This window comes from Vitis riparia, chromosome 7 (genome assembly GCF_004353265.1).
Source record: "Vitis riparia cultivar Riparia Gloire de Montpellier isolate 1030 chromosome 7, EGFV_Vit.rip_1.0, whole genome shotgun sequence".
NCBI lineage: Eukaryota > Viridiplantae > Streptophyta > Magnoliopsida > Vitales > Vitaceae > Vitis > Vitis riparia.
Window position 1 is genome coordinate 30,005,832 of NC_048437.1, and position 13,424 is coordinate 30,019,255.

The following is a 13,424-nucleotide window of genomic DNA, read 5'->3' on the forward strand; positions in this document are numbered from 1 at the left end:
GAGATTTCTCAGCCAAAACTGTCTGTTTTTTCTTTTTGCTTGCCTTTCTGAATTCGGGTTTCTGAATTCGGGTTCAGATCAGATTTGGCCCTATTAAGGGACAAAAAATCCACCAAAAGTGAGATAATTATGAATGTGTCCCAAGTTCCAAGGCTGTTTACCTACCGAATTGACATAAAAAAGAGCTAGATCAATAGCATTTTTCTTTCAACCAAAATGAGAAACTGTTTCTATTTTATCTCCTATGATCTGAAAATTAAATCAAGCTAGAGATATGATTTCATTTACTGTTCCTGCTGCTGCTTCCTTTTTAAGTTTTAACAGATCACCACCATGAAACAGGACCTAAACCATCATAATCAAGTGATCCCTGCAAAATAGCAAACAGAGTTATGAGTAACTCCTTGAGAGATCCAATGATTCCAATTGATCAAAAGGAAGGATATCTTCAATTAAAAAAAATATAGCTTCATATTCATCTTTCCTTGGGATTAAAGGAATATATATATGTTTGGGAGCTTCATCTTAATGACAAACCATGAAGTCAAGTATATAACTAGAAAAATTCAAGAAATAAGAGGTTATTTGTCTAGAAATATAATGTCTGGAGCTTACTCTACATAATTCAAGGAGATCTTCAATTTACTTTATTTTGCTAGACCTTATGATGGCAATATTATTTCATTGTTCTCATGTGAATTCTGCCGAGTGGTAGCGAACTAAAAGAAGAACCATAAAACAATATAACATAACTAGTTTTGGGCACACTCCATCAGATGGCACCAAGAAATTCTTACAAGTGAAAAAAAATTCTATAGGAGTAGCAATATCTCTCTGCGGTGGCCCTTAAAATTATACCACAGCTTCCAAAGGAAAGAAAGCTTGAGGTGACCCTACTTCTAGAGATGAAATACCTTGAAAAGAAGAAGTTCAAAGGATGAACTTACCATAATCACCATAGGGGCAAATGGCTTTGATTCTTTTGGTTGCTCAACTGGAATTGGAGGATAACTCACACTCTGAACTTGAAACCTTATCTGCAGCAGAACACCAAAAGTTAGAGGCAAACCACAGCTACGAGTTTTAGTGTTAAGTATAGACTGTCCAGAGGATAATAATACGGCAACTAAAACCTCATCTATCCCATCTATAGGAAATTTTTGTTCTTGATAATCCATATCCATATGACTTGACTCTGTGATTCCATAAAAGGATAGAAGTAGAACATTATGCATACAGATGTAAAGAGTAGCAATGAAATGAATGAAAAAACTACAAGAAAAAAAAAAAAAGCAAAGAAAGTAAAAATTGAAGGTGAACCACTGATCAATCTAAATTTAATTCTACTAAACAAGTCAATGTGGGGTGAGAAAGCTTACTTCTTTTCTGGGTTGGGCTCACAATGGCATGGATTTGGCATAAGATGGACGGGAATGTAGATGTCATCAAAGAATCCAAGAGATACTGTCCATCGCAGATTCAATATCAGCAGTATGGAGCCATTAAATAGGTGTTATTCATGATGATGACATGAAATAGAATTCACAATGTGCAATTCAGTAGCAGCCTAGCAGGATAGCAGCTCTTTTCACAGATAAGAAACCAAAGGATGCCTTAAAACAAGGTTTATTTTAAACTAATAAAATTCCGAATATCCACTCTACGTCTTTGAGAGCCAACTCACTGACACAGGGACAACTAAGTTGCATTTGGTATTTGAAGAGCAACACAACCTTGACCAAATCAAAAAGTATAGCACCAAAGCCAATAAAAATAATAACCGACTAGAAAGGACTAGGCTAAGTATCTAGCTAAGGTCACAAACTAATAACCCTAGGTATTAAGCCTAATGCTTCAGAAGCTGACTTCTTAACTCATAAGCCACGTTAAGGAGCAACAATTATCAAGTTGTGAAAAGAATATTTTGGGAAAAAAAATGAACAACCCATTCCTTGACAACAAGTGATTTGGAAATAACTTCAGAACTATAATTCATGAAAGTGATTTTAAACAATCTTCAATCTCTAGCTCTGATTTTGCAACCTGTCTTTGAGAACCAAGCATGCCAACTTCTACAACAGAGATAGACAATGACTTATACGAAGATACAGGGCCCACAGGATTCAACACCATTTCCCAGGTCTGGTAAGAGTACCACCAACTGGTACAAGTCATTGTCATCCAAATACTGTTATGCTGCAACTAAAATACCATTAACTCCCAAAGCCTTTCTTGTTTTCATCTTGTGTGAACTAACACTTTGGCGTTATAAGGACAAGGGCAAGGCAAAGAAAGTAGTGAGAAAGGAGAATAACCCGAGATTCCATAAGTAATATGGCTCTAGACACAGTAGAGCGTTAAAAATGGATTTCAATAATTTTATTTATTTATTTATTTTTTTATTTTTATAAATTTGATAAGTAAACAAGATATGCATTAGAAAAGGTTAAACGCCACAAAGCATACAGAGAGTATACAAGACGGCTACAACCTCAAAAAGAGAAAAAGGACCAAAAAGAACTACTCCCCTCAAGTGGAAGCTATCCACTCCAAGAAACCTATAAGGGAGAAAGACTCCTCACCTAAATACACTTTGGCCCAATTCCATAAGTTACAGATAAAAAATTCTTTAATCTCTGAATATTCAACGCACCCCCCTAAAGGCTAACCTATTCCTCTCCTTCCAAACCGTCCAAAAAATATACAACGGAATGGATTTCCAAATCTTTTTCCTTTTCTTCCCTACAAATGAACCCTCCAGGAGATTAAAGTCTCCTTTACAGTTTCTGGGAGGACCCACTTAATATTTATCAACCCAATATCCAAAGGGCTCTAGTCACTATACAGTGTAAAAGAATATGATTTACATTCTCTTCTTCACAACCACACAAAAACAACAATTTGGGAGTTGCACCCCTCTTATCTAGAGTCTATCCAGAGTGAGCACCTTCTCCCACGTAGCCTCCTAAGCAAAAAAGCAGACTTTAGTTGGCACCCTATCCACCATATTCTCTTTGCGGGAAACACTGTGTCATTAGGCTTGTCCAACAGCCTGTAAGCTTCTTTAACCCTGAAAAGACCATTTCTTCCTTGCTTCCATTTAACTGAGTCATCCTCCAGGGAAGGCCTATGACCCCTCAAAGTATGGAGCAAATCACCAACCATATCCATCTCCCAGTCATTGAAATCCCTCACAAAAACAAGATTCCAATCTCCTTGGCCCGAATCTTGGTCCCACATCTCCTCAATCGTGGCGTCTCTATGCATGGCAAGGACAAAAAGGTGGTTGAAGCATTGGGACAACGGAGTGTCAGTGCACCAACTATCTTTCCAAATTTGATTTTGGAACCCTTCCCAACTAGAAAAGCCAAATTCTCCAGCACCATTCAGATTCTTTCATAATCTCCTTCCAGACCCCTACTCCAGCCGCCCCATTAGCCTTCTTAGACCTCTAGCCATATTCCTCTTGCCCATATTTCGTAGAAATCACTTGTTTCCAAAGGTTATCCTTTTCACAAGCAAACCTCCAAGTTGAACCCAAGTAATTGAAGCTTTATTGATTTGCTTAATTTTGACTCAAGTTGCTTCAATTCTCTGGTAGATGAAAGGGATTTCCAGAACTGGCCATAAAAATAGCTAATAGCATGGCCTGATTTTGACTCAAGTTGCCTCTAATTCTCTGGAAGAAGAAAGGAATTTCCCTAATCAGCCATAAAAATAACAAATTACATGGCCTCATGGTTGCCACCGGTTAGTCATAATCTAGGACATGAAAGAGAATTTTCCTTCAAGAGCAGGAATTCTCAAGAATTTGGAGGGTGTGCCTCGTTCAATGAGTATGTAGTTTACATAATCCAACAAATCTCTAATCTGGATATTTGGTAAGGAAGTTGATGGTCCCTGAATCAAGGATATTTTCAACCAAAGGTATTGAGTTCTGTTTGAAGAACTGCAATGAAGACAGCTAGCATCATATGCGTGAAAAAAGTTTAAAGAGAGCATTGGGCAGTTCCGCAAAAACCACAACTGATAAACTCATTTGAATGGTGCTTGAGCACCAGTTTTAATATGTTATCATCACATGGAGCAGCCAAAAGGTCATGTTTAACCTCAGACCCACCAAAGAGGAAACAAAAATCGGCAGCACCCAACGAGTCAGACGATGTACACAGATACATACATTGCAGATGCGTGTGATGAAAATGATAACACTAGTCCCCAAATTTATGGAAGAAAGAAATAAAATAACAGATTCAAAAATATTTTGATTAATTCGTAGTCAAGTAAGAGGCATTAAGACATACATCGTAAGCCATTGGCATCGGATTCTTTAAGTTTTGCAGTGATAATCTCCCCGACAAATGGACGGAACATAACCAGTCTGAACTCCACCTGCCTACCATGATTTTCAATTATTATATGAGCAGAAACTTAGGTAGAGTTCGACACTCCATCAAAATCGATTAAGCCTATCGTCCTTTTCAATTCATTTTGAAAACAGCGGAATAAGGAGGCAATGCCACAATCCCAGATAGATAAATTATGAAATATACCGTATAGGTTGAAGCACCATCCCCAGGAAAGACGAAACCACCATCAATGGATCTGATATCATAAACTGATATACACAGCCCAAATTCGCAATAACCTTCAATTTCATCACAACACATTTTTGTCAGTCCCTTAAATGCTCAGAAATCACAATAACGAAATGAAAACGCAAAGACAATGCTCAATCTCCAGACCTTATCTAAGAAGAGACTTTCAAGCTCTCCTTTGATGGCTTCATTGAGAGGAAGGTCCAGAAGATGAGGCGGCAAACGCAGTGTGTGCTCAATTAAGCTAAGGTAGAACATCTAAACCTAGAAAACAAAAAATTTCGAACTCAAAATCAGTTGCAGATGCAGATTATCACAGGAAATTGAACAAATTAAAGTAAGAAGGTGTTCACGATTCGTCGACAGCGAGAGGGGAGACTGAAACGAACGAGGGTTGGAGAGAAAAAGGGACAGCTCAGTTCGAAAAAAGGAAAACTATTTCAATACTGTGAAAAATAAAAATCAATTTTAATTAAAGGATTTTACAAGTTAAATTTATTTTATTTTATTGTTCTAAAAAAAATTGATATCAAATTTCCTAATTAATTTTTATTTTAAATAAAATAAATTATTATGTTATTAAAAGAACAAATATTTGTTTTTATTTTTTCTCTCAACACCATCGTCTTGAATAATAACTTCTAAGAATATAAATTCCTTGAAGATAAAATCAGGACTATTATCATTAGGACGATAGTAACAGAAAGCAATATAAAATATTAACGTATGTGTTTAATGAATCAATTTAAATATTTAATATAATTTTGATCAAAATGATTAGGGATATGTTTGGTTTATTTTAAAAATTATTTAATCTTTACATATAAAAAGGAAAAAAGGTTAAATGACTGTAAAGAAAAATGTAAAGTCATTTTCTTAATTTTAAGATTGTTATTGAAAATAGTAGGACCAAATATAGGAAAATAAAAATATATTTTAAATAATTAATTATTTTTGCATGCATTTTTATACTATTTCACTTATTTTTTCTCTTTCATTAAATATTTTTAAAATATATTATTATTTTTAACTAATTTTAAATATATTTAACTTTCCTTTTTTATTTTCATGATATATTAGAAAATTTATATTTTTTAATATTTATTTTTATATTCTTGTGCTTTCATTAACCAAATATAATATAAATGTATATTTATATTTTTTATTTTTCTCCGCTCCTTTTTATTTTTATTCTCTCTTTTATTTTTCCTCCCAATAGATTCTTAAATTTGAAAAAAGAAAGAAAAGAAAATAGAAAAAAAATTATGGGAAGAAAATAAAAAAAAAATCAATAAATTATTTTTAAATATTATTTTAAACTCATTTCCCTTATTCTAACTACTTAAATTTTTTAAAAATATATAAGTTTTTAATTAATTTTATTTATATCACATGTTTGCATTACGTTATCAAAATTCTGATTAATATGTCATCGAAGTAGCAATTTAAAAATGTGTACATTAGATATGAAATTTGGATTAAGCTGATCAGCTCCAAAATTTTAGATTAGATTCCACTCTAATCATTTAAGTTGAGCACCCTGGTGTTCCTCCAAACATGCCTTTAAAGAACTCCTTTGCAAGAGACTTTACTTTCCTATATATATATATATATATATATATATATATATATATATTCTTCCTGACTTTTTTAGTTTAGAGCCATTAATTTCCAGAGAGATCGGGTGACCCGGCCAGCAACAGCATTTCTCGATTTCTCACCATTTCAGCAGAAGCTTTTGGGAGAAGTGATAGCGAAATTGCAGATCTAAAGAGCAGCAAAATATTTTGCCCGCTCACCTTCAAATCGATCGAAGGTAGGCTTTTGCCACTTCGCTGTCTCATTCCACCATTTTGCACAAATTGTTGAAAAAAAGGGGCCCAAGTTACGCAAAATTGCAGATCTAGAAACACCGATCTCAACGTCGGTAAAATCTGAAGTTGAAAATCATTCAAAACCAGAGATTAACGGAGGAAAGAAACTGAAGGAAAATTTGTACATGTTGAGAGAGAGGGGAAAGACGGAGGCCACCTCCAATTCGCGGTCAGCATCACCATTTCCTTGATCGATCCACCGTTTCTGCACAAATTTTTTCGAAGAAAAAAATTTTGACAGGAAAGAAACACTCACCATCTTAGAAGTCAGAGCTCCGGAGGTAGCCAGGGCTCATCTCTACCTCTTCTTTAATCTTCACTTCCCAAGAAAAAAAGCTCCGACGGATCACAATATCGGTACCGTTTATTACAGCCAAACAGATATTTATACACATGCACAATTTTGTAATACCACGTGCTTCCACTGCGCGTTAGTCATGCGTGCCAACTTCGTCCACGTTCGACGTGCGAAGGAAAAAAAACCATGGCAGATAAAGAAGAAAAAATCTGATCAAGAGACCCACAAAAAATACAAATAAAAATAGAAACAGTCCGCAATCTTATTGTATGATTTACATAAAATTAAAACAACGTTATATTTGAAAGCTCAAAAAGCCCATAGTATCATCATTATCACAAACACACACAAGTTTGAGGAGGAGCGGTAAAGCCAGAAGAACTGAAGAAGCCTATCGGCATCATTGATGAGTGGATGGAGGCCATGGACGATGATGGTCACCTCCATTGCCGGCCCCTATATGGGTACAGGAAGAAGCGGCAGACGGAGGGACCGGAGCTTTAGCCATTAAAACAGCGTCCTGACGAGTGGAGGGCATGGGCGGTGGCCACCTCCATTGCCGCCAGCTATATGGGTACAGAAAGAAGCAGCAGAAGGAGGGAGTGGACCTTTTCCCATTAGAACAGCGTCCTGACGAGTGGATGGGGGGCATGGCCGGTGGTGACCTCCCTTGCCGCCACCTATATGGGTGCAGGAAGAAGAGGCAGAAGGAGGGACTGGGGCTTTTGCCATTAAAACAGCGTCCTGACGAGTGGATGGGGGGCATGGCCGGTGGTCACCTCCCTTGCCGCCACCTATGTGAGTGCAGGAAGAAGAGGCAGAAGGAGGGACTGGGGCTTTTGCCATTAAAACAGCGTCCTGACGAGTGGATGGGGGGCATGGGCGGTTGTCACCTCCATTGCCGCCACCTATATGGGTACAGGAAGAAGCAGCAGAAGGAGGGACTGGACCTTTAGCCATTAAAGCATCGTACTTAAGACTGCTATCAACCCTAGCACCTCCCACAAGAGCTGTGGTGAGAATGAACCAGACAGAGATTGAGGAGGAGACCCAGATGACGATTTTGTTGAACAACTTCATGTTGTAATATGAGTGTGAAATCATGAGCTATGGATGGGGAGGGGGTGGTGGGGTTTTATAGACAAATGCACTGCAAATCTGCAACAGTGGGACAAGTGGGGAATGTTTGGGAGCTTTGGGTATACGCTAGATTTGGCTGCGTAAGCGTCCTATAACGAGGAATGTCTGGCAGCTTTGGGTAGAGTTGGATCTAAATATTGGCTGCAGCTGATCTAACTGTTCACCATGTAGCCGCCCAAGAGAGTTGATCCTTAGTATTTGTATGAAAGAAAGACTCGTGCTCCACATGGAAGAAAAAGTAGAAGAAGAAACAGTAGAAAAATGAATAGATTCTTTGTGATCATTAGGAGTGACAATAGAGAGAGAGGAATAACATGAATTCACAAAAATCTATGCGGACAGACAGTGGAAGAATATTACCAATTTGGGACCAAGACTGAGATGATGTTCAAAGAAGAGAATTCATGGTAACTGTTCAATGTGATATAACATGATAAGATGTTTAAAGTAGTTATAACAAGACATTCGTAGAGCTTTTGGAAAATGTAATGATTTTATAAAATAATATTCCATGAATAGGGTGGATTGTATGTTTTTGGGACTATTTTTTCCTTCTAATCTTCATCATAAAACTATAGTTGAAAATGTTGATTTTAGTATGAAATTTTATGAACGAAACAATTAATGTTGGCAGTGTTGGTTTCAGTACATAAAATAAGATCTTGGTTTTAGTGTGAATTTTTTATAAGTTTTTAAAAAATCAATATTGTCAATAAAATTACATTTGTTAATATTGGGTTTAGTGTGAAGTTGAAAAAAGTAAACAACCTTGTCGATTTTACAATTTTTTTTAATTTAACTTAAAATCGCATCTCCTAGTATTTGTTTTGTTGTATATAAAATAAAATAAAATAAAATTTTGGATGATAATTTTGTATCCCATTATATTCTTATTATTTATTTTTCTTATAAAAAAAAGTAACTTTTTTCAAAAACTTTCATTGGTGTGAGATCAAACGCATAAGGTTATGATTCTAAATAAGACTTAAAATTAAATAATTTTTAATAATATTAAAAAGTAAGTTATTTGTTTTTTTAATATTTTATTTTTATAAAGTATATATATATATATATATAAAAGCATTTTCTTAACATTTCAAAAAAATATTTTAATTTTTTTTATTCAATAAGAAGTTTAAAAATAAGTAGTAAATTAAAAAAAAAAACAAAAAATAAAAAGTTAAAATCTAAAAATAAATTACTTTTAAAAACAAACGTTAAACCATGTTTGAGAGTTGTCATTGATAACCGTTTTGTTTTTAAAAATAAAAAGATAGAAAAACATATTTATTAATTCATTTCACTTGGCTTTTAAAATTATTTTATAGAATAATAATATAAATATATATAGAAAAAAAATGGGAAATATAACATGACATATAATACCGACCACATTTCAAATTCTCACCCAAAACCCACTTTTAAAAACCGCGACCAAGCGACCCCTCAGATCCTCTGAAGTGGCTTTGATTGCGGCTGGGGTGACCCACTGTGCGTGAAAATCGAGAAAAAAAAGGTTAACTGGGACCGGCGGTTCATGGAAGAAGGTGCAAGAAAAGAAAGCTATGGCGGCAGGGGCTGTTATGAGAAACGGTTAAGAGCCACCAAATTTGATTTGAAAATTGTAAACCAAGTAAAAAGGGAAGCAGGAGATCGGCATCTTAGAGATCAACTTAAGCAAGTAAGCTGAAAGTGATCTTCCATTTTTTCTTCTTTTTTCCTTTTGCCTTTTTTTTTTTTTTTTTTTTTTTTAATTTTAAATATTGTTTCATATTCCTCTTTCCTTTGGATGAAAAAGGAGAAAACAAAAAAACACTAAACACAAGAACATGTTAGAAAAAAGGGATTCAATAAAAAGGGCAGGAGATATAAAAAGTTAAGTAACATAATAAAACATAGGCCTTGACCAAAGTGGGAGGCCTAAAGAGAATGTAGGGAGTTTTTTTTTTTTTCACAAAAAAGAAAAAATAATATTACTTTAATTAAACCCAAAGGACACCCTATCGAGGTAATGGGATTCCCTTGGCCTTTGCAATCATCAAGAAATTCCTTTGAAAGGTTGCCTCTAAACCCTTACCACCCAAAAAAGTTCTCCAAAGATAAAGTAGATATGTCTACTTGCAAAAAGTATAAATGACTCTTACATAAAAACGATCATAAATGACTTCTATATTATTATTATAATGTATCTTTTTTAAACCTTAATGCCAAAAAAGTTAGGGGAAAACAAGGTAAATAAAATAAGAAGGAAGAATATAAAAAAAAAGAAAAAAATAAATTTAAAATTAATAAATTATTTTTATGTATATTTTCATACTCATTTAACTTATTTTAACCTTGTGATATAAAGATTAAATAATTTAAAAATGTATAAGTTTCTAATTTATTTTAATTATATTTGATTTTTTTTAATAATATAATCAAAACACTAAAATAATTTTTAAAATATTTTTTGATTTCCTAACTGTCATCTACAAAAGCAACAATCCTCTCTGATAAAATATTATGAAATACGAGGGGAACATATTCAAGAGACACCATAAAAGTTGATGGAGTTTCATAAAGACAGAGGTGACTACTGTGCCTCACATCAATTGTTACATTTTACAAAGACATGTAAACTGATTCAAGGATTGCCGAAGAACAACAATTTTCCTCAGTGAAGAACTTAGAGCATTTAAATTATTGGAAGAAGAAAACAAGCCAAAATAATCTCAAGCTGCCATTCTCTTTCAGTGGGACACATCTATATGTACCTGGCACTCTCAATTAATGGAAAGCACATTTGATGAAGATCCGACAAGACAAAGATTCAATTTTTCAATCTGATTTTGCCCATCCACATATACTTGTAATCATGAAATGATTTTTATTTACACAAACAACTAAAACTAGTAAAAATACAAACAGGTTGTGTGCATCCAGAAAGCCTCCAAGTCCATGAGCATATACAATATACTTGGAGAACTCACTGAATCAATCACATAGCCAAATATTGAAATGAATTTAGATCTCTTTTTTTGGTAATCTAACAGGTGACTAATGTCCAAGTTGCCCCTTCATATAAGCATTATTTGTAGGTTTCACTGAAATCCAGAGTAGCTCACTAGGTTCTATAAAAGCAACCAAAACATTTCCTTTACAATAATATTGTCTTTCCATTTCCATTTGTGCACTCATTGTTCAAAAATATCATTTACAAACACATGAGAAAATATATTCTTATAAGCTAGTCTCCATAGCTGAAGAAAAGACTTCAATAAATAACATGTTCCTTAACAAGTGATTTGGATGACTTCTGAACTACAAGTCATAAAAGTGTTTTTAAACAATCTTCAATCTCTAGCTCTGATTTTGCAACTTGTCTTTGAGAGCCAAGCATGCCACTTCTATAATGGAACTAGACACTGACTAGTGGGAAAGGTGAATAAATTGTGCTTCCATATGTAATATGGCTCTAGACATAGTGGAGCATCAAAAATGGATTTCAATAACTGAACACAAGCAATCGAGGCTCTTTCGATTCGCTTAATTTTGACTCAAGTTGCTTCAATTCTCTGGCAGAAGAAAGGGATTTTCACAATCAGCCATAGAAATAGCAAATAGTATGGCTTCATGGTTGCCACCAGTTGGTCATAATCTAGGATATGAAAGAGAATATTCCTTCAAGGGCAGGAATTCTCATGAATTTGGAGGGTGTGCCTTGTTGAATGAGCAAGTAGATTACATAATCCAACAAATCACTAATCTGAATATTTGGTAAGGAAGTTGATGGGTCCCCAAATCAAGGATATTTTCAACAAAACGTATTGAGTTGGGTCCCAAGAACTGCAACTAGCGACAGCTAACATCATTTGCATGAAAAAAAATCTAAAGAGATGATTGGGCAGCTCAGCAGAAACCACAATTGATTAACTCATTTGGATCAAGTGCAATGATTAAAATCATTTAAATCCAGATAAATTTTGCTTTACATTAGCCTAATAACATCATCCTAAAATTTTGCTTTACAACTGTCTCGTCAAAGTCATGTCACTCATGTGGTGCTTAAGCACCGCTTTTAACAAGTTATCATCCCATAAAGCAACCAAGAGGTCGTGTTTAACTTCAGACCCACTAAAGAGGAAACAAAAATTGGCAGCACCCAACAAGTCAGATGATGTGCGTAAATACATACATTGCAGATGTGTGTGATTAAAATGGTAACACTAATCCCCAAATTTACAGAAGAAAAATGTAACAACAGATGCAAAAATATTTGATTAATTCAGAATCAAATGAGTAAGAGGCCTTAAGACATGCATTGTAAGCCATTGTTGCAGATTCTTTAAGTTCTGCATTGATAATCTTTAAGGTTAAAAAATGCAATAACAAATGGACGAAACATAACCAGTCTGAATTACACCAGCCAAGAAGCCATGATTGAGCAAAAACTTTGGAAGAGTTGGACACTCCATAAAAATTGATTCAGCCCATCGCCTTTTTCAATTCAATTTGAAAACGGAGGAATATGCAAGCAATGCCACAATCCCAGATAGATAAATTATAAAAACGAAAATTTAGATTACGCATACCGTATAGGTTGAAGCACCATCCCCAGGAAAGACAAAGTCACCATCTATAGATCTGATATCATAAACAGAGACACACAGCCCCAAATTCGCAATAACCTTCATCACAACACATTCTTCTCAGTCCCTTAAATGCTCTGAAATCACAATAACAAAATGCAAACGCAAAGACAATGCTCAATCTCCACACCTTATGTAAGAATTGACTCTCAAGCTCTCCTTTGATGGTTTCATTGAGAGAAAGGTCCAGAAGATGAGAAGGCAATCGCAGTGTGAGCTCAATTAAGCTAAGGAAGAACATCTAAACCTAGAAAACGTAAATTCCAAACTGAAAATCAAATTAATCAATTGCAGAGGCAGATTATCACATAAATTTGAGCAAGTTAAAGCACAAAGTATAAATGGTTTCATCAATGAGAATTTGGTTGTTCTAGGGTTTTAATCTCCGACCGGTGACCGCTGCCACCGATCAGGGATAGGAATATTTCCTTACCTGCAGCACTGGCGTGAGACGGTCGTCCCTCGAAGGGTTGCTACTCGTCGACAACGAGAGAAGAGAGTGAAAACGAACGTGGGTGTGGGAGAGAGATGTTTGAAAAAAAGGGGGAGAAAATCAAAATTACTGTTTAATTATAAGAATAAAAAAATAAAAAATATATATACTACCCAACAAAAAAACATATATAATTTTTCTATTCTTAAAACTATAAAAGATGAGGTTTTCTATTCTAAAAAAATTGGTATCCAATTTCCTATCAGTATTTTCATTATTAAGTTATTTTATTTTGTAAAAATTATATCATAGTGAATAATTTTAATAATAAAACTAAAAACATATAAACTAAGGCTTTAAAATGCAATTCGTAAATTAAATTGTTACAATTAAATATTTATATAAGTTTTATTACGATTAATAAATTATTTTTTCTCACAACACCATTAT

The 13,424-nt window shown here is 34.5% G+C and overlaps 1 long non-coding RNA gene and 1 pseudogene across 1 annotated transcript; both read right to left on the bottom strand.

Moving 5' to 3' along the window:
* Positions 1 to 58: 58 nt before the first annotated feature.
* On the bottom strand, positions 59 to 4,945 carry LOC117917830 (annotated as a pseudogene).
* Positions 4,946 to 12,395: 7,450 nt separating this feature from the next.
* Positions 12,396 to 13,039, bottom strand: LOC117917519. Its single transcript, XR_004651699.1, has 3 exons — positions 12,975 to 13,039; positions 12,672 to 12,788; positions 12,396 to 12,580 (listed from the first exon to the last, which is right to left on the bottom strand). It is a non-coding gene; the product is annotated as an uncharacterized LOC117917519 (long non-coding RNA).
* Between the last annotated feature and the right edge of the window lie 385 nt (positions 13,040 to 13,424).